Source organism: Hypanus sabinus, chromosome 14, assembly GCF_030144855.1.
Source record: "Hypanus sabinus isolate sHypSab1 chromosome 14, sHypSab1.hap1, whole genome shotgun sequence".
In the NCBI taxonomy this organism is placed as follows: domain Eukaryota; kingdom Metazoa; phylum Chordata; class Chondrichthyes; order Myliobatiformes; family Dasyatidae; genus Hypanus; species Hypanus sabinus.
This window is the reverse complement of record NC_082719.1, coordinates 25,882,070-25,903,203: the sequence shown is the minus strand read 5'-3', so window position 1 is coordinate 25,903,203 and position 21,134 is coordinate 25,882,070. Positions and strand designations below refer to the sequence as shown.

Sequence of the window (21,134 nt, the reverse complement as noted above, 5' to 3'; positions counted from 1 at the left end):
TCCTACAATGCTACTTAGTTATTTAAAGCATTTTTGTTTTATTTATGATTTATCATTTTAATATTTATTAAAATGTTTCTGAATCTAAGATTATTTTATGTTAAATATATTGGTAAGTCAAATTATATATCATAAGACAAACAACGAGTTTATGTCATTGTTAATTGTTGCATCATCAGAGATTATCTGTTCTCTCCACTTTAATTTAGTTGTCATAAAAATTGCATTCTCATTATTACTGGTAAAACCTTAGACCGAAATAGATCTGCAGCTGTTGATGTTACTATCGTGAATCTCTCAGCCTTTCTGTGATCTTCACTCTTCATCGGCCGGTTGATTTTAATATTTAGCCTAGGATGTAGGGGCTTCTTTTTATAATGATAACATTATGCTAGGTGTCTGAGCTGCAGTGTTAGTACTGACTTAGTATCTGGTATACAAACTTCGGTCTTTCTTTTCCCTTCACTAATGACTCAGCACTATTTGATCATTTTCGATATGCCAGCTTTGGTAACTGTCAGCTGGACTATGCACAGATACACAGGCCTATGTCAACAGATGATGTAACAGATACTGTGTTTATACTCTATTATCTTCTTTCAAATGGTGCCAATTTTTGTCATTTTCTAAGTTTGACTGATAAATTTATTATGTAATATTTCAGTAAATAATAAAATCTGACATTAGGAAAAGAGTTTAAAAATGATTTATTTGCAATAATTCCTAAGATATCTTTAAGCAATGAAATAGTCTCTTGCATGGTAATTCAATATGCAATACTTGCAAAACCTTTTGGCACACAGCTCAGCAAAGTATGCTTGTAGGGCAATAAAGCACAAAAAAGTTACCACCCACCAAACCCACACTACTACCCCCTCCCCCCCACCCCCAAGCTATGAATCAGCAGTCCTTCATGTTAAATAACTCTTGGGAGAAAGATTGAAATTAGCAAGAAAATAGAATGAAAGACTGAAAACAAGAGCACAGAATGTACGCTGGATATGGGGAGCGGGGAGGGACTGTAGTACTCAATACCAAGAGTGGCTTGATAGCAGAGAGAGTTAACTGAGTCCTGAAGGGTGTAGCTGGTAGTCTGGGTCTGTGTCAGGTAATGAGTGAATAAACATGGGATAAACATACTTCATTACTTCACCAGAATTTTGCTGTGACTTATGCATTGTTATCATATAGTCTAGCGAAGACAAAATAATGTCATGACATTAAGCCCACCCTCAGTCATTTTCTAAGTAACTTCTACACATCCACAAGGCACCAGAACATCAGCAACAGCAGAAATGTATACAACCATAATCAATAACTTGGTGCCTTGACATATTCCTCATTTTACCATACCAAGAAGCTAGGGGCTCAATGTAGTTCAATGTGCAGTGTAGATAGGTTTATTGGAATCAGCAACATGCAAAGAAAGATGAGGTTCCAGTTCAGAGAAACTGCAGTGGAGTACTGTTTGCATTTTAAATACAAAAAACACCAATACAAGCCCCAAACCAACATATGAGCTTCTACCACATTGAGATGTGAATGGATGATACAGACAGACAGACATACTTTATTGATCCCGAGGGAAATTGAGTTTCGTTACAATCACACCAACCAAGAATAGTGTAGAAATATAGCAATATAAAACCATAAATAATTAAATAATAAGTAAATTATTCCAAGTGGAAATAAGTCCAGGACCAGCCTATTGGCTCAGGGTGTCTGACACTCTGAGGGAGGAGTTGTAAAGTTTGATGGCCACAGGCAGGAATGAGTTCCTATGATGCTCAGTGTTACATCTCGGTGGAATGAGTCTCTGGCTGAATGTACTCCTGTGTCTAACCAGTACATTATGGAGTGGATGGGAGTCTTTGACCAAGATGGCATGCAACTTGGGCAGCATCCTCTTTTCAGACACCACCGTCAGAGAGTCCAGTTCCACCCCCACAACATCACTGGCCTTACGAATGAGTTTGTTGATTCTGTTGGTGTCTGCTACCCTCAGCCTGCTGCCCCAGCACACAACAGCAAACATGATAGCACTGACCACCACAGACTCGTAGAACATCCTCAGCATCGTCTGGCAGATGTTAAAGGACCACGGTCTCCTCAGCAAGTAGAGACGGCTCTGACCCTTCTTGTAGACAGCCTCAGTGTTCTTTGACCAGTCCAGTTTATTGTCAATTCGTATCCCCAGGTATTTGTAATCCTCCACCATGTCCACACTGACCCCTTGGATGGAAACAGGGGTCACCGGTGCCTTAGCCCTCCTCAGGTCCAGCACCAGCTCCTTAGTCTTTTTCACATTAAGCTGCAGATGATTCTGGTCGCACCATGTGACAAAGTTTCCCACCGTAGCCCTGTACTCAGCCTCATCTCCCTTGCTGATGCATCCAACTATGGCCGAGTCATCAGAAAACTTCTGAAGATGGCAAGATGATGGATAATTAAAGAACTAACAGATTGAGGAGGCTCCAAAAGCATCTCCATCCTCAGTGATGGTGGTGTCTGCCATATGAGTGCCTAAGAAAAGACTGAAGCATTTACAGCCATATTCAGTCAGAAGTGCCAAATAGATAATCCACTTCAGTTTCCTTCTCAGATCGCCAATATTAAAGAAACCAGTGTTAAGGCAAATTCTGTACACTCCACGTGATATTGAAGAAATGTATAAGAGCAGTAGATACAGCAAACAATTCCAGTATTATCTATAAGGAATTTCTATGTTCTCCCCTTGACCTCCTGGTGCTCCGGTTTCCTCCCACCATCCAAAGATGTACCAGGTAGTTGGTTAATTAGTCATTCTACATAGTTTTATGATGAGGCCAGTGTTAAATAAGTGGCTTTGAGCCGTCCAGCACTTTGGGCATGAAGGACCTGTTCTACCGCTCTATTGCTAAACAATAAATAAATAGATTGATAAATTTGATAAGTGAATAAATAAACCAGCCAACATGGCTTTTGTAAAATGGAAGACCTGTGTTCCAGAACCATTTATACCTCTGGCCAAGCTGTTCCAATAGAACATTTATATCTGCCTGACAATGAAAAACTGCCTAAACGCATTTCACTCAGAAATCTGTCCAGCGATCACTGCCTAGTCAGCCCACTCTCAATCAGCAGAAAAGTTGTTAGTGGCAGTACTATGAGGTAGAATGTACTCTACTGTCCCTATTCACTGACACCAGCAGGTTTTGAGAGAATCTCTTGACTCCGGACCATTGCAGTCTTTCTTTAAACATGGTCAAAAGAGCTGAATTGTGGACCGTCTGCCCTTGACATCAAGGTAGTATTTGCCTGAGTGTCCATCAAAACAACATGGCAAAAATGAAGTCAATAACAATCAAAAGGAAAACACTTGAACGTCTGACATTATACCTCACACAGGATGATGACTGGAGTTGCTGCATGTCAATCATCCCAGCCCCAGGGCATCATTGCAGGACTTATACAGGAAACAGCCTTCAACTGCTTCGTCAATAACCTTACTTTCATCATCAGAGCTATTTACTCATCTTTCTTTCTATGTTCAATTCCATTAGCAAATCCTTATGAAATCAAACACTTAAAATTGGACAGTAGGCGGCAAGTAAGATTTGCGCTACAGAACTGCCAGTTGATGTACCAGGTGGTGAAGTGCCACCACCAATAGTGAGCCTAACCAACTAGCCTTGACGTTCAATGGCATTACCGTCGTTGGATCCCACAGCATGAATTCCATCACCGACCAGAAACTTTACCTTACTGGTTTCCTTAATATAAAATTAAAATTAACACTAACATTTTAAATAAAATCAGCTTATTTGCTGGTTTCATGACTTATTGCTTCAGAAGACAAGCTCATTGTACTTGATATATTCACCATCTAAATAATGCTTGCCAATTTAATTTGTCCAATCTATATTAAGATTTAAGTTTCCATAATAGTTTCTTTACCTACAATAAATAATGAGCTCTCCTTATTTCTTGATTAATTCCATCTCCAACTATGTTGCTGATCCTAATGAGCCCTTAACCACTCTAAACTCCATCGATACTGATTTCATTTCTTGTTATTCTGTGTCAAGATAATTTCTTCTATTAGTCAGGGATATCTCATTTTTCCATTTTGTTTAAATTTTCTAAATATTAAGCAGTCTTGAAAATTTAATTCATGGCCTTCGTCATCTTGCATTAATGACTCTGACAGCTATTAAGTCAAATGGATTTATTTTAATTTCTGTCACAGCTTTGTCTTCATTGGTATGAATTTTTTATACATTCAGATATAATAATAATTTTAACTTATTATCATTTTTCATTAATTTGACTGTTCCTTCATGTGCCACCACAGTTAAACCCTGCCACATTTATTGTACTCATTTTTTTATTCTATGGTTATTGCCTTTCCCTTCCCAAATAATGTGTAATCTTTCCTGCACCTGAACCATCTTTAAGCCATCCTACCTATTTTACCTTTTCTTGTTCGAGAGTTCTGTCTAAGGTCTGGTTAGGTGGAGTTTGGCCCAATGGTACAGCCCTATCTTTTCCAGCATTGTAGCTACCTTTTCAAGAGTCAAAACCCCTTTCACCCTCACCAGTTCTTGAACCACTCATTCTGTTCACTTACCCATACAAGCCACAGCCATTTCCATTGGTATACATAATAATCAAGCATATTCAGTTTGGAACCTTTTATTTGATTCAATCTGAGATAAACATGAACCAAAAAGAATCAATAAACACAATTTCAGTATTTTTCTAAATGATCTCCAGGCATCTTGACATATGCTATTCAATTCAGTGTTTCACCCTGTACACTTACAGCAGAAGCATCAAATAACTCGAAAGTTAGTGTGGAACTATCACTGGAATTGCTACATATATCACTCTTGCAAAAAAAAGCTCATAGATGTCCCTTTATCGGTAAGAACATGCAGTGTGCTGCTTGGAACCCTCCAAATTATTACATCGATGCTTAATGCTTAGATATCAATCCTTTCCAACAAAATAAATACCAGAAGTCCAGGTTACCTGCGACGTTAGTTAAACTGGTACGGAGACTGCACCTGGTTGCCTTTTAACCGTGATAAGCTATCTGTTACTGTCTATGTCTGTCACTCAGTACACATCCTGCTAGCATATTGTCTAAGTGTTCTGGGGAGTATGGACATGAAATGGTGCTTGTAATGGATTTAGTAATCAATGTGTGGTATAGTACTCATGGCCTTGTACATAATAGGACATTGTGGAGAAGACAAAGGCTGATATGCCTGTCTCTTGTTTGTGGAACAAATTCTGCAGTGGTTCACATATTCTTAGCAAACACAATCAAACTCCTAATTATAAGTATTTTTTGCCTGCACATTGGCCACATTTATAATATGCTGACCCAGGTGTGTCCTTCAGGTTAAGTAGACAGTTCCTTGATTATTGCTTTCCATTCTGACTCTTTCCCAGTTAATAAAAACTGGACCAGTGAGCAGATAACACAATTCTTTTTGAGACCATCTAGTAAAGTCATGAATCCTTCTATTGATGAACACATTGTACCAGATGATATGGTCCATAGCAATAGTAGGATTGGTGGGAAGGAATGTTAGAGCAGTATTGTGGATGTTCCTTCTGTGGCATGCTCAACAAGTGACAATTTGTCAAAGGTGCAAAGCAGTTCTTAGCAATATAGTGCAACTTATATTGCATGGCAAGTGTTTAAAATAAGTGTGTCATTTAACTTACTTTGAGCAGCGTCAAAGGGAATACAACCCTCTATTTATCATATGCAAATGATGTGCTTCACAAATTCTGTTGTTCCTGTTTGTTTACTAATGTCTTTTGTGTACTGCTCTTAAAGAACAGAAGACATATCAATCTTGCAACGTAGAAGGCACCAGGAAAATCACAGAGGATATCTTCACTCTCTGACTTCAGCAATCATCGAAAAACCATATGTCTCATTTTATTTCTGATTTAAAAAGTAGAAACTGAAATATAGAAGCTCTTCCCAGTCTGCTTTCATATCCAAGGACCGTTAAAATTAAGGTTTTTAACTTCATTTACATATTGCAATCTACTTTTTAAAAATGCTGTTATTCCCTTGTGTTATAAGAATAATATAGTCTAAGAATGTCACAAAATCCACTGCAAATAAATAGATGGCAGAATGTGTCAATTAATCTGCAAGGAACAGAATATGGACCCTGACAAGTATTGATGTCACAGAGTTTGACATCAAGATATTGTGATAATGCACACAAAATGTTGGAGAATCTTAACAGGTCGGGTAGCATCTGTGGAAAGGGTTGAACAGATGAGGTCTTCAGCCAGGACCGTTCACTAGGACTGGGAAGGAAGGGGGAGGAAATCAGAATAAGAAGGTTGGGGTGGGGGAGTGTGGAGGGGAAGGAGTACATGTATTTTAAATAAACCACAATACTAAAGAAAATTATTGGTCCATTGCTGCAATGTAGTTATTATGTTTTATTCTCAACACCATTTATCATTCCTCAGTTGTTGTTGGAACAGAGTTTGTTTAGGTTGTGTTTCTTAAATATCAAGGATGTGTGTTAAAGCATATTGCCAGAAGGCATTTGATATGTTTAAGGGTATGCATTTAATTAAAGTAATAGCTGACTGAAATGTTTTGCTTGCTCACTGGTAGATAAAATGTGCTGCTTGGAAATTATTTTAAATTAGAAAGGGTATTAGATCAAATGAAACAATTCTCCTGTAACTTCAACAAACTGATCGTGTTTTACCCTTCATCATTCAATTAAATTGTTTTTTAATATTACCTTCTGCTCCTAATAATCACTTGGGTTTGATGTTTATGCTCTGTTATGCATAGCTTGATTTGTACAGTTGTGATAAAAGTTATATTTTGGAAACTAGTTGACACTTTCACCTTCAGATGCTATACCGCTCATCTTGAATGGATGTCGGACCTTTGGCTAAAAGGTCAACGGTATTGCATGCTAAGTCCATTGCACACTGTTGTCTCTGATCAATCCTGCAGCAAGTTTCATAACACAAGGATAATCAGACCATATTTAGCGCTTGTAGCAAACAAAATGTTCTGTGAAGATGATTGTAGGAAACTGAAATGTGAATTGCATCGATGAAACCTGCCCAGTGATTCTCAGAGATCGTGACTGCTGTAGATCCTGGTAACTCAGTCCATAGAAATCTCTATTTGGATTTTTGTCAAAGGTGATGCATCCAAGAGAAATTGTATTTTCTGATTCAAATATCTTCAATGATAGAATCACAAGGGTCAAATACACAAATTGCAGGGCTGTTAATTAATTATCAGAAGGATAGCTAAAATTGCAATACAAGAAACCGTGGCACTAAAAATTATTCAAAGCTCTGTATACAAAAATTAAAACTTCAGATACACTTTACAAAATAAAAGGAAGTTTCTATGTAGAAGTTAGAATGGAACAATATGGTTCAAGCCCTTTCGTCTAGGATATGTGCTAATCTCTAAGCCTACTCCAAGATTAATCTAATGCTTCCATCCCGAAAAGCCTTCCATTTTTTCTTCTTCCATGTGCCTATCAAAGAGTCTCTTAAATGGGCCTCATGTATCTGCCTCTACCACCACCCCTGGTAGTTCTAGACACGCTCTCCAATCCAGGCCCCATCCTGCTAAAATGCCTCTGCACTCTCTCTAGCTTTCACATCTTTCCTATAATGAAGCAACCAAAACTGAGCACAATACTTTTAATGTAGTCTGACCAGAATTTTATAGAGCTTCAATGTTACCTTGCTGCTCTTGAACTCAATCCCTCAATGAATGAAGCTAATAAACCATATGCCTTCTTAACCACCCTAACAACTTGCACTGCAACTTTGAGGGATCTTTGGACATGGACCCTAAGATCGCTTTGTTCCTCCACACTGCCAGGAATTCTACCATTGATCTTGATCTCTGCCTTCAAATTTGACCTTCCAAACTTCACACTTCCCTGGATTGAACTCAGTCTGCCACTTCTCGGCCCTGCTCTGCATCCTCTCAATGTCCTGTTGTAACCTATGGCAAACCTCCTATTCTACAATATCTACAACTCCAGCAACTTCTGTGTCATCTGCAAACTTATCAAGCCTCCCCCCAACTTCTTCATCCAAATCGTTTATAAAAATCACCAAGAGCCATGGTCCCAGAACAGATCCCTGTGGAACACCTCTGGTCTCTGAGCTCTAGGCAGAATATGTTCCATCTGCTATCACTCTCTGCCTAAAGTGGGCAAGCCAGTTCTGAATCCATGAAGCCAAGGTTTCCTGGATCCCATGCCTCTTGATTTTCTGAATGAGCCTACGTGGGAAACGTAGTGAAATGCCTTACCTATTTGCCAAATACACCACATCCAGTGACCTATCTTCAACAGTTTTTCTTTTCACTTTCTCAAAGAAGCAGACTTGAGAAGCATGGCTTCCCCCTCACAAAGCCATGATGTCTAGCCTTAATCAGATTATGCTTCTCTAAATGCTCATTAACCTTGTCCTGAGAATCCTCTTCAATATTTTGCCTACCACTGATGTAAGAGTCACCGGTCAATAATTCCCCAGATTATCCCTATTACCTTTCTTGAACAAAGCAATAACATCTACAATCCTTTAATCTCCTGATATCACTGCGGCCAGTGGGGATGGAAAGATCATTGCCAAAGGTACAACAGTCTCTTCCATCAGTGGCCTGGAGTATATCCCATCCAGCCCAGGGATTAACTATCTGAATGCCTTCATCACGTGGCGGTCTGGAACACCAGCTGTACTTAAGACATCGAGGCAGATCAGATGATGACTATTGTAAAACAACATTATTCACTGTCAACATAGTTGTTGATTCTATTATGCAAACCAAGCACATGAGCCCATGCATGTACAATAATAGCCATTCTACTACGAAGATCTGTGCTGATGGAATATGTCATTAATATCCTGAAGCAATGTTTCCATTGACTGAACTGCTCTGCTGTACTGAAAATGGTAAATGTGATCCAACAATATCGAATGAGTGACATTATACTTCCAAATCACAATGGAGTGTGACTTGGAGGTGACTGTGTATCTAAGTACTTGTTGCTTTTTGTCTTTCTTACTGGTTAATCTTCCAGGGTTTAGAGTTGCTGACAGGTTGCTGTGTCACCTTTACTGTGTAAGAAATTTTTTAAATTTGGGGTACTAAAAAAACAGCCACAAAGAGCATTTTGATAAGAGCAAGAAAATGGAACAATCCTGAACAATCTGTCATACATGAAGTTTAGATCAGGAATGTGGTTGATTATTCTTCACTTGTTTGAATAAATATAACTGGATCAGTATTGTTAAAGATTAAAGGTTAAGGAACAAGGAAAGTGCCATCAAGAGTATACTTAAAGACAGAGGCTGCATTAGTTTGACAGAAAACTCCAGTCACACAGTGCAGTCAATCATTCTGAAACTAAAAAAACCCCTTTACTTATTGGCACGTAGGCAATTGTAGATCTAATTGGCCACTTGCTCTCTCAGATCCAATGGTGTTTAATTTTTTGACCAGTCTGCCATGTAGGAGTTTTGCACAAGCCTTGCTAACACACAGCCCTCATCAACCCTGTTGTTACTTCCTTGGGTAATTTAATTAAGTTAGTCAGGAATGACTGTTCCTGATTAATCTGTGTCTTTCTAGAGAATAATTTATGCTGTCCCTTAAGAATGGATTGAAAAAAGATAGAAAGCCCCTGGCAGAAATATCTGCACTGGAATCCTAGAGACATTATATGAAATCTTGCTTAATTCTTACAGAGTGTAAGGTCTTGTTGAATTTTGCATGCAGTTAGAATTCAGACCTTTATCACGGAGAAAGCATAAGAAATATTTAGCTTTGAAAATAGAACATTAATGCTGAAAACAGCTTCCATTTATGTCACACAGTTCATTAGCAAAACCTATGAAAGTGCTTCACAGGAAAATTATCAAACAAAATATGGCCCTAAGCAAAAAAATAGATATCATAGGAGAAAAACAGGAGTTTCGTTGGCCATAGATTTTAAGGAACTCATTAAAAGATGTAGAAAAGAGTAGAGTTTTGTTTTTCGGAAAGGGATTGCAGAGCTTGATTGAAGGCATCACAATCATTGGTGAAGTAAACTAAACTGGGGATGGTAAAAGGCATAGACACCACAATGTGTGAAATTGTTGGAGGAGAGAGCAGAAATGAATAGTGAAACAATAGAGAAATTTAAAGTGATGTGAATTCTGAAAAAAGGCAGTATAGGTCAGCAGCCATGGGATTGATAGGCGAATGGAATGTGATGTGCATTAGCATACAAGCAGCAGAGTTTTGGATTTGCCTACAGAAAATAGAACAAGGAAGGTCCATCAGAGGTTTGCATTGGAATAGTCAACTCTAGAGGCAATAAAGGCACAGGTAAAGATTTTGTCATCAGGTTGAAAGTTCAAACTAAATTTACTATCAAGGTAAGCATATGTCACCAAATACTACCCTGAGAATTATTTTCTTCCAGACATTCACAATATTAAAAAATACAATAGAAGCTACACAGAAAACTGGCAAGCAACCAGTGTGCAAAAGAAGGAAAACTGTCCAAATACAAAAAACAATCCTAATAATAAATAAATAATAGTGAGAACATAAGTCACAGAGTTCTAGAAAGTGAGTACATAGGTTGTATTCGGTGATCAGTTCAGTTTTGAGGTGAGTGAAGTTATCTGGTCTGGTTCAGGAACCTAATGGTTAAAGGGTAATAACTGTTCCTGAACCTGGTGAAGTAGGACCTAAATCTGCTGTACCTCCTTCCGGATGGCAGTGAGAAAAGAGAAGGCCTGGATGGTGCTGCTTCCTTGTGGCAGTGAAAGTTTGTCAAAGTTTTATGAAAGTTCTGTGAAAGTTTGTCAAAGGTTTGGTTGAGTTGTGTTGAAAGAATAGTCATTTATAGAAGTGAGAAAAAGGTGTCCTAGTGACAGTGTAAGTATCTGTTGTGAAACACTAATTAGGCTCAAATATAACACCCAGAGGTAATAAAATAACTTGTAGAAATGTTAACAATAATGTATGATCTCACACCAATTTTGAATGGTATCAGTATCTCAGTAAGATCATATCCACTTGTGTATCTTTAAATTAATCTTGATTTGTTGTGAAGGTGCTAGTATTAGAATAGGTTTCAAGTACTTTTTAGCATTTAGAAGAATTGGTCTGTACATCAATTTCAAATGAACTCTTCTTATTAAATTTTATCTTTTATCTTTTTAAATATTTATTAAATTCCAACTTCAATTAAAGTGTGACTGATGTTAATTCAAATCCTTTGGGAAATAAATGATGGCTTTAACTGCCAATAAATGACAGTGCTCATATGAATTTGTTGCTCAGTGTCTTCAACTGAATATTAAACAATAAATACATTTTTATACTCTCCAGGTAGAATGGTGAATTTAATGTGCTTGCCTGATAGAGAAATAGTAGATGACATATTTTCTGCATAGTTAATAAAAATACTCCATCACAGCTCTCGTCACATCAACCTGCAACCAGACAGTAACCCTCTCGTCTATGTACCTATTCAAATTTCTCTTAAATGTTGAAATTGACCCCAAGTTCACTGTTGCTCTTTCAGCTCATTTCACAATCTCAATACCCTCTGAGTGAAGAAATTCCTCCTCATCTTCCCTTTAAACACTTCACCTTTCATCCTTAACCCATGGCCTCTAGTTCAGTCTCACCCAACCTCAATGGAAAAAGCCTGCTTGCATTTACCCTATCTATACCCCTCATAATTTTATATAACTTGTGGTCGTGCTGATACGCAGCGAATGAAAGCAATACACTGAGTCGAGCAGGGTCTGGACTTGTTTACTGTTTCAATCCGCGTGTGCTTAAGTGCCCACTCCCAGCATCCCCTGCTCTTTGTGGGACGGGATGACGTCGGCTTTCGGGCCGAGGTCTGCCCCGCACTCAGAGCCCTCTCGGTTGCCGCTGGCTGCGGACTCGCCCACGACTGCTGGAGCCGGTTCACTTGCCGCGTGGGCGAGCCGCCACATGACCCCCCCTCCCCCAGAACTGGCACTAGGAGGTGCAGAGTCCACAGCCTGCACACGGTCAGTTCTTTCAGGTGGCCGGCCTCGTCGTCGAGGGGGTGGCAACGCAACCGGGCGTTCAAGGTCTAGATGTGCCGGTTTGAGACAGTCAATGGTAAAAGTCTCCTCACGACTGCCGATGTCGAGAATGCAGGTCGTCCCGTTATGGCGCACCACCTTGTAGGGTCGCTGCAGGGGTGGTCTGTGCGTGCCTCGGCCAACAAAAACATACCTGCGCTGTTGTAGGTCCTTGGGCACGAGAGAGGGCGTTGTTCCGTGAGGGGACATCGGGACTGGGGCAAGTGTTCCAAGCCGCTCCCGGAGTTTAGTTAGGACCACCGGGCGCTGGCACAAACTCACCAGGAACTGTGAGCAGGGCACCGTAAACAAGTTCAGCCGATGATGCGGCCAGGTCCTCCTTGGGTGCCAAGCAGCACCCAGGGGAGTTCGTCAACGCAGTCTGGCCCTCGGAGGCGTGCCATCAGGGCTGACTTCAAGTCCCTGTGGAAACGTTCCACCAGGCCGTTGGACTGCGGGTGGTAAACAGTCGTTCGGTGGAGCTGGGTTCCGAGGAGTCGTGCCAGTGCAGACCACAAAGCCGATGTGAACTGCACACCTCTGTCTGAAGTGACGTGGGCTGGGAGTCCGAACCGTGCCACCCAGGTGGTAATCAGGGCTCTGGCGCATGTCTCCGTGGCTGTGTCAACGAGTGGGGCAGCTTCCGGCCACCTCTTGAACCTGTCTACCATGGTGAACAGGTATCTCGCTCCTCTCGAAACCGGCAGTGGGCTGACGATGTCCACGTGGACATGTTCAAACTTCCTATGTGTTGGCTGAAAGCGTTGCAGTGGGGCCCTCACGTGCCTCTGGACTTTGGAGGTTTGACAGTGCGTGCATGTCCTGGCCCAGTGCCCGACCTGCTTGCGTAGGCCGTGCCACACAAACCTGTCTGTGATCAGCCGGATGGAAGGGTGGGCTAAACAGTGCAAGGCGTTGAAAACACAGTGCCTCCAGTGACAGCTGGTCCTGGTGCTTTCCCTGGGATGAGCATGGCGGTCGGCAGCGGCGGGCCCCGGAACCCCATCCTTAATGATAAAAACACTAAGACTCAGAAGTGGTGCTGCCCCTTCTGTGGGTGTTACGTGTTCCGCTGCTGGGGTGTGGGAGGGCTGGGCTTTTGGCCGTGCCAAAGCAGTAATTTCGATGGTGGTTCCGTCATTTTGTTTGGCGCGCCAAAGCACATCCGCGCGGGCAGCCACCCTGCGCGGGTCTCTGAAGTCTTCATCTGCTAGCAGGAGGCAGAAGTCTTATGGCATTTGCTCCAAGAAGATCCGTTCAAAAAAGAGGCATGGCTTATGGCCGTCTGCCAGTGCTAGAATGTCGCTCGTCAATGCTGATGGCGTTTACTCTGCATTTTTTATATAAAATCATAATTTTATATACCTCTGTCAAATCTCCCCTCATTCTTCTACACTCCAGGGAATAAAGTCCTAACCTATTCAACCTTTCTCTGTAACCCAGTTTCTCAAGTCCCGGCAACATCCTTGTAAACCTTCTCTGCACTCTTTCAACCTTATTAATCTCCTTCCTGTAATTCGGTGACCAAAACTGTACACAATACTCCAAATTCGGCCTCACCAATGTCTTATACAACCTCACCATAACATTCCAACTCTTATACTCAATACTCTGATTTATAAGGGCCAATGTACCAAAAGCTCTCTTTATGACCCTATCTACCTGTGACACCACTTCTAGGGAATTTTTATCTGTATTCCTAGATCCCTCTGGTCTACTGCACTCCTCAGTGTCCTACCATTTACCTTGTATGTTCTACCTTGGTTTGTCTTTCCAAAGTGCAATACCTCACACTTGTCTGTATTAAACTCCATCTGCCATTTTTCAGCCCATTTTTCCAGCTGATCCAGATCCCTCTGCAAGCTTTGAAAACCTTCCTCACTGTCCACTTCACCTCCAATCTTTGTATCATCAACAAATTTGCTGATCCAATTTACCACATTATCATCCAGATCATTGATATTGATGACAAATAACAATGGACCCAGCACTGATCCCCGTGGCACACCACTAGTCATAGTTCTCCAGTCAGAGAAGCAATCCTCCACTACCAAAAATTATCAAAAAATATTTTGGGAGCCAATGCATATTAGACTAATACTGCTGTTTAATTTTTTCTCTAGAGCCAAAACTTTTAATAGTGATCAGCTGATACCTAACTTTTGTAACTTTGATAGATTGAACAGAATCATTGAAGTGTGGAATTAATTTAAAAAAGAAAATCAGACCTGATAAGTCCATTTTCTTAAATTGTGACACATCAGCTGTGGTGAAAGGATATTGCCTGTTTGCAGGAAGATGACTTTTGAAGGGACCACCGATAGCAGAGTTCTCAAAACGCAGAGTAAACAGTAGCAAACAAATAAGATGTAAAAAGTTTTTATACAGAAGATTTTTGAAATTGAAATATAGGTTCCTTTTTTAAAAAATCAAATCTTCATTAAATGCAATATAAATTTCGTGGACAGAACAGCTCATAGAACATTGCATGGCCTTCAACTGTATAATTAACAAAAAAAGTTAGCAGCCTGAGGCGTAGAGGAGTGAGATAGATCAGCTGCTTGAGAAATGTTGAAAAAACAACCATGGATTTAATGTCAGTAAGACCAAGAAACTGATTGTGGACTTCAGGAAGGTGAAGTTGATGGAACACTGGTGGGATCAACAGTGGAAAAGGTGTCAACAACTCTGAAGGTCTGTTCTGCACCCAACATCTTGATGCAATTACAAAGAAGGCACGGCAGCGGCTATACTTCATTAAGAGTTTGAGGAGACTTGGAATGTCACCAAAGGCTCTCGCAAATTTCTACTGATGTACTGTGGAAAGCATTCTAACTAGTTGCATCACTGTCTGGTTTGGAGGGGTCACTGCATAGGATTGAAGAAAGCTGCAAAATTGAAACCTCAGCCAGCTCCATTTCGGGCACTACCCTCCCCAGCATCGAGAACACCTTCAAAAGGTGACACCTCAAAAAGGCAGCATCCATCATTAAGGAGCCCCATCACCCAGGACATGCCCTCTTCTCATTGCTACCATCAAAGAGGAGATACAGGAGCCTGACATGCATTGAATATTTCAGGAACAGCTTTTTCATCTCTGCCATCAGATTTCTGAATGGACACTGACCCCATTACCTCACTTGTTTGTTTTCTATTTTCAATATTTTCTATTTTCAATATTTTGCACTACTTATTTAATTTAATTTATTATATATATATATATATATAAGTGGTTCTTCACTCTGTGCCGTGTCGGCTTAAGAAAGGTTTCTTAGTTCTTAGGAACGCTCAAACTTTGTAAATCTGTATAGGTTTTTCATTATGGATTGCAATGTACTGCCACTGCAAAGCAACATATTTCATGACATATGCCAGTGATATTAAACCTGATTCTTATCTGTTAGCTTTCCCAAACTTAGCAGTTTGGATTGATGCAAAGTAACAACTTTTGCATAATCAAATGCAATAGATTCAAGATGCATGGAGACAGAACATTGTTGTGTATGTCACTGCAATGGATCCCTATGGATAGGATGTTTATCCACCAGACAGGCAGCTGAATTTCATTATTAAAGTATGCAGATAAATTGGGAGTAGAGTATTTGCTTATCCGATGTACTGAACACATAATGTTAAAATTCTGTTCAATAAGTCAAGTATACCTCTCCCATGCTAGAGCTAATTGCTCCACTCTGAATATACCAAGTTTATCCAAGAGTTTAAATGTTCTGTTGTACCTAAACATGGGCAGTATTCCAAGTTTCAATTTTGCAGAAAATGTTTAGGCCATAAGATATAGGAGCTGAATTAGGCCATTTTGGCTCATTGAATCTGCTCCATGATCATTGAAACTGATCTAATTTTCCTCTCCACTCCAATCTCCTGCCTTCTCCCCATATCCCTATCAACCTCTGACTTAAGTATACATAAAGACTTGGCCTCCACAGCTACATGTGGCAAAAAATTCCACAGATGCACCAAATCTGTGGCTAAAGAAATTCCTCCTAATCTCCCTCCATTCTGAGGCTTTTTCCTCTGGTCTTAGATTCTCCCACCATAGGAAACATCCTCTCCACATCCCCTCTATCAAGGCCTTTCACCATTCGATAGGTTTCAATGAGGTCACCCCTCATTTTTCTGAGTTCTGGTGAGTACAGGCCCAGAGCCATCAAATGTGCTTCATATGACATGCCTTTTAATCCTGGCATCATTTTCATAAAACTCCTTTGAACCCTCTCTAGTCTCAGCACATCCTTTCTATGATAAAGGCCCCAAACTGCTCACAATACTCCAAGTGAGGCCTCACCAGTGTTTTATAAAGTCTCAACATTACATCCTTGCTTTTATATTCTGGTCCTCTTGAAATGAATGCTAACATTGCATTTGTCTTCCTCACCAGAGACTCAAACTGCAAATTAACCTTTGGGGAATCCTGCACAAGGACTCCCAAGTCCCTTTGTGCCTCAGTGTTTTGTATTTTTTCACCATTTAGAAAACTGTCTACCCTTTCATTTGTTCTATCAAAATGCATGACCATACACTTCCCAACACTCTATTCCATCTGTCACTTCATTGCTTATTCTCCTAATATGCCTAATTCCTTCTGTAGCCTCTCTAATTCCTCAAAACTCTTGCCCCTTCACCTATCTTCCTATCATCTTCAAACTTTGCAATAAAACCATGAATGCCATCATCTGAATTGGTGACAGATGACGTAAAAAGAATCAGTCCCATGGAACACCACTAGTCACCGGCAGACAGCCCTTTAATCCCACTCTTTGCCTCCTGCCAATCATCCACTGCTTTATCCATGCTAGAATATTTCCTGTAATACCAAGGATTCGTAGTTTGTTAAGTAACCTCATGTGTGGCACCTTGTCAAAGGCCTTCAGAAAATCCAAGTAAACAACATCAACCAGTTTTCCTTTGTCCATCCTGCTTGTTATTTCTTCAAAGAATTCCAATAGATTTGTCAGGCAAGATTTTCCCAAGAGGAAACTATGCTGACTATGACCTATTTTATCACATGCCTCCAAATACTCTGAGTTCGCCGGTGACATGACCCTGGTGGGTCTCATCAGCAAGAACGACGAGTCAGCTTACAGAGAGGAGGTGCAGCAGCTAACAGACTGGCGCAGAGCCAACAACCTGTCTCTGAATGTGAACAAAACAAAAGAGTTAGTTGTTGACTTCAGAGGGCATGGAGCGACCACTCCCTGCTGAACATTGACGGCTGCTTGGTAGAGATCGTTAAGAGCAAATTTTTTGGTGTTCACCTGGTGGAGAATCTCACCTGGTCTCTCAACACCAGCTCCATAGCAAAGAAAGCCCAGCAGCATCTCTACTTTCTGCGAAGGCTGAGGAAAGTCCATCTCCTACCCTCCATCCTGATCACATTCTACAGGGGTTGTATTGAGAGCATCCTGAGCAGCTGCATCACTGCCTGGTTCGGAAATTGCACGATCTTGGATCGCAAGACCCTGCAACGGATAATGAGGTCAGCTGAGAAGATCATTGGGGTCTTTTTTCCCACCATTACAGACATTTACACTACACGCTGAATCCACAAAGAAAACAGCATTATGAAGGACCCCATGCACCCCTCATACAATCTCTTCTCCTTTCTGGCGTCTGGGAAAAGGCTCCAAAGCATTTAGGCTCTCACGACCAGACTATGTAACAGTTTCTTCCCCCAAACTATCAGACTCCTCAATACTCAGAGCCTGGACTGACACCTTGCCCTATTGTCCTGTTTATTATTTATTGTAATGCCTGCAATGTTTTTGTGCACTTTACGCAGTCCTGTGTAGGTCTGTAGTCCAGTGTAGCTTTCTCTGTGTTGTTTTTTTTTACATAGTTCAGTCTAGTTTTTTTACTCTGTCATGTAACACCATGGTCCTGAAAAACGTTGTCTCATTTTTACTATGTACTGTACCAGCAGTTATGGTTGAAGTGACAATAAAAGTGACTTGACTTGACTTGATCTCATCCTTAACAATCGACTCCAACATCTTCCCACCCACTGAGGTCAGACTAATTGGTCTATAGTTTCCTTTCTTTAGTCTCTCTCCCTTCTTGGAGTGACCTTTGCAATTTTTCAATCTTTCAGCCATCCTTCCATTTTCTCTAGCCTCAACCTCTATTTCATAATATCTTTCCTTTCCTTTTAACAATGGTACTTTAAGCACAGGTATGCTGCCAACACCTGGTAGGTCGGACAGCTTCTGTGGAAAGAGGAGTTATTGCTTCAGATCAAAGACCTTTCCCCCACCCCACTTCCCATTTTCAATTGAAAACAGTTTCACTTTCTACCGATGCTGTATAACTTGCTGAGTGTTTCCAGCATTTCCATTTCAGCATATTTCAGATTTCCACTGCATGCATTTTTTTACTTTTCAGCCACTTAAATCATTTCTTTTCTCTCTGTGACTTTACTGTTCTTTGAATATATAATCTTTCTTTTTCTGCATCTTCATTTAGCTGCAGTAAAGATTTAATTACCATCTACTGATCTGAATTTTCTTCTGGACCCAAGGAATATAAACTACCATGCTTATTTGCTTTGGACATTTAACATTTAACCTCAATATCATTTAACCTATGCATCTTTATTCATCTCTTGACTTTTTCTTAATTTTTACAGGCTCTTCGAGTGCTGGGCTACGAGTCTACTGCAAATCCATGAGTGGATCCCCCTGTCTCTTGATGCATAAATGTGTTTGCGTGGGCTGCAGGTTGAACGGACAGAGGTGAGTCATTGATGAATACTGAGATTTGGGATGCAGGACTGTACTCTTGCCAGCATGGTAAGTACATTCCGTTGCTGGACACTGCCTATAGCTGCTCCATGTGTTAACAAGATGCACTGATCTAGTGGCCTCAGAATCAGATTTATTATCATTGATTTAGATGATTGAAATTTACTTTGCGGCAGATATGCAATATAAAGGCATAAAATTACTATAAATTACAAAAATCAATAGTGCAAAAAAAGAATAATGAGGTAGTGTTTGTGCGATCATGGACTGTTCAGAGATTTAATGGCGGAGGGGAGAAGCTGCTTTTACTCACTGAGTGTGGGTCTTCAGGTTCCTGTGCCTCGTCTCCAGTAGTTGTATTGAAAATAAGGCATGTCCCAGATGATGAGGGTCTTTCATGATGGATGCCACTTTCTTGAAGCACTGCCCCTTGAAGATGTCCTCAGTGGTGGGGAGGGTTTTGCCAGGCTGAGTCTACAAACGTCTGCAGCCTTTTGTGATCCAGTGCATTGGAGCTTCTAAAGCAGGTTCTGATGCAGCCACTCTGAACACTCTGCACTGTACATCTATAGAAACCTGTAAGTGCCTTTGGTGAGGTCTGAATCTCCTCAAACTCCAAATGAACTGCAGCCACTGGTGTGTCTTCTTCATGATTGCATCAATATGCTGGCCTCGGGATAGATTCTGCTAGACATTAACACCCAGGAACTTAAAACTCTCCACCCTTTCCACCACGGATCCCTCAGCAAGGACAGGTCTGGGTTCTCCCACCTTCCACTCCCTGAAGTTCATAATGAATTTCATGGCCTCACTGACGCTGAGTGCAAGGTTGTTGTTATGACAGCACTCATTCAGCTGATCTACCTCATTCCTTATCACCATCTCAGATGCTACCAACAACAGGGTGACACTGGCAAATTTATAAATTCTGCTTGATCTGTGCTTAGACACACATTTATAATACCGTAAGACCATAAGATATAGGAGCAGAAGTAGGCCATTCGGCCCCATTGAGTCTGCTCCACCATTCAATCATGGGCTTATCAATCCAATTCTTCTAGTCATCCCCACTCCCCTGCCTTCTCCCCATACCCTTTGATGCCCTGGCTAATCAAGAACCTATCTATCTCTGTCTAAAATACTCCCAATGACTTGGTCTCCACAGTCACTCATGGCAACAAATTCCCAGATTTACCACTCTCTGACTAAAGTAATTTCTCCACATCTCTGTTCTGAGTGGATGTCCTTCAATCCTGAAGTCGTGCCCTCTTGTTCTAGAATCTCCCACCATGAATAACGTGGCCGTCTTTTAAGAGACCCCTGGATGGCTACATGGAGCTTAGAAAAATAGAGGGCTATGGGTAAAGCCTAAGTAGTTCTAAGGTAGGGACATGTTCTGCACAGCTTTGTGGGCCGAATGGCCTGTATTGTGCTGCATGTTTTCTGTGTTTCTATATTTCTATATTGGATCTGTTCGGGCCTTTTAACATTCAGAATGTTTCTATGAGAACCCCCCCCCCCCCTCTCAATCTCCTGAACTCCAGGGAATACAGCCCCAGAGCTGCCAGATGTTCCTCATACAGTAACCCTTTCATTCCTGGAATCATTCTCGTGAATCTTCTCTGAACATTCTCCAATGTCAGTATATCCTTTCTAAAATAAGGAGCCCAAAACTGCAGATAATGTTCCAAGTGTGGTCTCAGGAGTGCCTTATAGAGCCTCAACATCACACCCCTGCTCTTATATTCTCTATCTCTAGAAATGAATGCCAACATTGCATTCGCCTTCTTCATCACTGACTCAACTGGGAGGTTAACCTTTAGGGTATCCTGCACAAGGACTCCCAAGTCCCTTTGCATCTCTGCATTTTGAATTCTCTCCCCATCTAAATAATAGTCTGCCCATTTATTTGTTCCACCAAAGTGCATGACCATACACTTTCCAACACTGTATTTCATCCTGATGATGGGTCTCAGCCGGAAATGTCAACAGTGCTTCTCCTTATAGATGCTGCCTGGCCTGCTGTGTTCCACCAGCATTTTGTGTGTGTTGCTTGAATTTCCAGCATCTGCAGATTTCCTCGTGTTTGCTCTTGTATTTCATTTGCCAATTCTTTGCCCAGTCCGCTAAACTATCTAAGTCTCTTTGCAGGCTCTCTGTTTTCTCAACACTACTCGCTCCTCCACTTATCTTTGTATCATCAGCAAATTTAGCCACAAATCCCTTAATCCCATATTC

General features: G+C 40.9%; 1 long non-coding RNA gene across 3 annotated transcripts in view; it reads left to right on the top strand.

The window, feature by feature from the left end:
• LOC132404614 (uncharacterized) overlaps positions 1-21,134 on the top strand; it is a 71,526-nt gene that overhangs the window by 12,615 nt on the left and 37,777 nt on the right. For all 3 annotated transcript variants that reach the window (XR_009515604.1, XR_009515605.1, XR_009515606.1), the window contains exon 2: positions 18,782-18,887. This is a non-coding gene — a long non-coding RNA (uncharacterized LOC132404614). The remainder of the gene's footprint in view (positions 1-18,781; positions 18,888-21,134) is intronic.